A 4,609-nucleotide genomic window follows, 5' to 3' on the forward strand; every position below is an offset into this window, starting at 1 on the left:
TCTTAGACGGCAACGATGCCGAAGTATGTGTTCCCCTCGTTAAAATCAACAGAGTCAACATTTGTGGTTTCGGTCACAAGAAAGTCCCCCTTCTCGAGTTCGAAAACTCCACCTTGGTACATAGGCTGGAACCAGGCTGACGGAGAAGGAACCTCACAGGCCGTTTTGGTTGACGAGAGGATGGCCTGTTTTTTACTGTACGATTTGCTGGACATAGTGACTTTATGGGTAAGTTGAATGGGTTTTGTCTTCAAGCAGGAAGAACCCGTGAAGACCACCTGTGTGTATACAAAGTAGAGTCCATCCCTTTGGATAACCAGTCTATTGTTTTGTATTTCCAGTCCATCTTCCATCAGGGTATTCATGGTTGTTCCTTGCCAGTTTATTTGTCCATCTTTTGCCGCACCTGAAAAATGTTGGAACACGAATGTGAGCGTAGGAAAGAGACGTGAAAGGGGTACGGAAGAGGAGCGGGGAAAGGCGAGGGGGGCGAGAGTTCCAATTAAGAAATCTTACCGGTCAAGTGAGCCACCAACTTCTTCCCATCGCTCTGCTGAGCCCCAGCTTTGGGTAAAGAATCTGTAGATGAAAAAAAGGGTTAGGTGGGATCCATGGTGGTAAATTGTATTAATACAGCCCCTCTCTATCACAGCCGGCTCTGGGGTGGGTTACTAACTGATTAAAAGCCCCTCTTTATAACACTGATACATTGTAAGTTTAGACTGAGGGGTAATGTGAGAACATTCTACTAAGACTTGGTCAAAATCTTTCTCTACTACCCATTAGAGAAAGGGTAGTAGATACCTGGAATAGACTTCCATTGGGTGTACTACATGTACTACATGTGCATAAATCTATAGTAATAAGTAGAAAGTGACCCAAAAAGTGCACAAATGATGGTGCGACTATTGCTTTCGGTATGGGTATATCTGCTTGGCCATTTTGGCGATGGGGTCGTTCGTGGTGCATTAAGGGCATTGTATGAAGAGTGATGTGCAAAGTTTGAAAAGTGGTCTTATCGCTATGGTAACCAATTGAATGGCTGAATCAGCACCGTCCCTTTAACTTACCTAAATATGTCTGGATGCGCAAAATTTCGGGCATTTTAAATTCCTCCTGAAAGAGATGAGATTTTTTTTGTTAGTTACCTTAACGCGCCATCCCTTCCTAAACCCAGAGTATTCATCCCAACTCCGCACCGCTCTAAACCACAGCTCTCCCTGCCACCAACGAGCGACCATCATTACTTTACTGAAGGCAGAAGTAAAGGAATAAAAGTGACCCCCCCCCGTGAACCGGTTTGGCAACGCCGTCGGCTCACACATGGGCCGGTACAGAACCGGCACAAACCCCACCATACGACACAGATGTGGACAAGGAAGTCCTTGTGACCCATTGTGGTGGTGGCTTTTGCCACCTGTTACGATGTAACCCGAACCCCCCAGCGCCAGCCTGCCCCCCGTGCCCGCTTTCCCCAGCCTACTAAGAGATGCATTTTTTTGGAGAAACGCACCTTTTTCGCAGGAGACGGAATGACCCCAAAATGCAGCAGGGCGAAAAAGAGAGTGGACGCCGCTAAGAGGGTAAAAGCGCAGATTCCAAGCCATTTACAGGAGCGCTCTTTGGGCTTCGCCAGTCTGACAATATGGACTCCGTTCTCCATCTGGGATTCTGCGTTATTCATTTTGCGCTCTCTTTTTATTTTCAGCTGTCTTCTCTTTCGGAGTGTTTCGTTTGTTCTGAGCTCCCCGTCAGACGGCGTCCTATTTAAGAGCACTGTATACTTGGGCAGAATTTCCCCGGCGGCGTTACGACATGTGGGTGGAGATGGAAATTTCTGAAGCCCTGTCCTCCTTTTGCTAGACATTGTTCTACTGTTGGAAACGTGAGCCGCTTTCGGAAGAGAAACTCCGGGCGTTTAGCCTGCAATCACGGAAAACAAACACTTCCCCCTTTTTTATTATTGACTATGTTATCTGTATGTTCTCCTGGGAGGGGGAGGGGAACAGAAACTAATACCCCAAGTGGGTCGGTAATACATTCAATGATTAGATCTAATGTGAGGTTACAGCCTGCAGCTAAAAACACCTGGAACAAAGAGAACAGAATACAAATGTACTATCCCGCTCCTCGGTGAACATGCGCCAGGAGCTTTAAAGGTATAGATCAGCAACCTATACCTGATCTGGGAGACGTGTAACAAGAGACCGTAATCTAACACTAGAGAGTCAGAGGCTGAGATGGAATGGAAGGAGGTTTTACTTTGCTGAGAGGGCGGTAGATAAGTGGAACAGCCTCCCAGCAGAAGTGGTAGAGGGTAATACAGTGAGGATATTAAACATGCATGGAATAGACATCCGGCGAGACGAGACCAACGACTGATTAATGTCATTACATCAAAAGAAATGGACAGACTAGATGGGCCGACTGGGGGCTGATGCCAATTTCTATGTTTATTCTTAAAAAAAAATATATAAATAAGACTTTAAAAAAAGCATTTTAGTTACAATTTAGAAAATGTAGCTAAACTGTGTCACAAGCATTACTTTCTAGCTGTACTTGAGGGACTGGTAAGAACGTTACGGCTACAAATTAGCTAAGTCTAGCTTAACCGTCCAAATTCGGCCCATGGCCGGCCCGTCACTTCCCAATGCAACTAAGTTGCAAAGTTGGACAATGGGGTTTATTTCCTAAAAAAACATGAATCCATGGATTTAGAGCAAAGCAATGAATTTCTCCAGATGGCCTGGTCCAAAGCCATAACTAGAACTTACTAGCCACCTCCACCCCACCAAAAAGTAGGGTCAGGTTCCCTACGAGGCTACAGTCTGTCTTATATCACTCATTTAAGAAAACGTTAAGAATTCCAACGCTGTTTTGGGGACATAGTCATCTCATTTTCCGACTTGGCCCAAATCCCAAAGCATGAAAAAAAAGAAGCACTCAAATAATTTTCACACTAATCATCGACGGCAACTCATAAAATGAACCATAGGTGCCAGCGGCAGAGAGCATGTAGGAGGACAGAACAATCGGGGTTATTGTCTCTCGGCGAGGACGGTGCAGCCAGGTGGGGCATGATGGGTGCTTGCGCTGGCTTGCGTGATAATGCCATTCCCCACTGTGATGGAAACTGTAACAAAGCGTGTCTCATCCCGACCGGCGGCTAACAGAATACCCACATCCTTGTAGTGGGTTGAGTGCAAACTCATCTTGACCGGTTCCGCATCTGTTGGGTGATGCTTGAAACCACTAGCACTCACTTTAATATTAGATAGGGGGACAACTCACTCCATTGGGTGTTCTTTCTTTGTAACAATGTCGCAAGTTAATTTCCTTTTTTTTACGTATTCACTTTTATGAAGGACCATGAGCAAACCTGAAGAGTCATTTAATGTACTTTTTTTTCTCAGAATGATCTAATTTTACGCTATTGCTTCATTTTTTTTATGTAGATGCTATGTTTAGCTGAAGGGAACCCCACCATGATGCTTCCCCTTAAATAAATTATTATTATTATTTTAAATATTTAATTTTATCGCATGTATTCATAGCTGATGATTAAAAAGTCAAGGGGGGGGGGTCTTTAAATCCCAGATGCCCCTAGGCACAACATGGGTTGTGTATAAAAAGTCTATCGAGTCCAAGTCTGAAAAATGTCTTATTACCCAATAAACCAATTGGAATGGTCCAATCAGCTAGAACACACAACGGGGTGTTATGGTGATAAGACCACTTTTGACATGTTTCCTCAAAATCAACCCCAATCGCACTGGTGTCCCCAAAAACCTAAAACAATAATAATGTAATACAACTTTTGCACGTGGGATACAGGCTGGGAGTCGGTGGATTCCAGGTATAGTCGATGGGCAATGTGTGCTTTCCACTACACAGATATAAAAAAAAATAACGATTAATCGTCCTATTGCCATAGTAACCAATGGTTTATTCTGCTGACTTGACCATTCCATTGTTTGCAACGATGACAAAAAACACTTTTAAAACTGGATTTACCTAAATTGTTCATTATAAATCTTTGCGCTTTTCATAAGAGATCAGGAGGCTGTTGTAAATTTACCTGTGGTTTTATATATATATATATATTTTTTTTTTATTTTTTTTTTATTATTATTTTTATTTTTTTTAAATCAATTTTGTTAGATTGTTTTCCCCATATAATATATAAGGGCATAATATATTTTTTAAAACAAATGTATTCGTTGGTAATGGTTCCTGGTGTATTTCTCGGGCTCAACATAACCAACAATCACAGGCCTTATAGGACTCTTCCGTGAGGGCCGAGACACCGGAGTTACGGAATTGAGTATATTTTTGGTACTTTTAGAACATCCAACTTATTGTGTTCCGTCGTTCTTTATCACTCTGTGCCAACCGGAGCGGCAGCAGCAGCAGCCTCATGGCCCTTTTCTTAACCTTTCATCGATGCCGCTAGGTATTACAAGTTAGGGAACCACTACAAAGATTGCACAAATGCACAAAACCACAGAGAATTTCTTAAAGAAACTATGAGGTCAGATGTAGCTGCCTAATTTGCCTACTGCCGCTTTATGGTTACGGTTTACTTTGAAAAAAATATCTAAATCTCTTT

This window comes from Sceloporus occidentalis, unplaced genomic scaffold (genome assembly GCF_023333645.1).
Source record: "Sceloporus occidentalis isolate IW3139 unplaced genomic scaffold, rSceOcc1.0.p SCAF_453, whole genome shotgun sequence".
Lineage (NCBI taxonomy): Eukaryota > Metazoa > Chordata > Lepidosauria > Squamata > Phrynosomatidae > Sceloporus > Sceloporus occidentalis.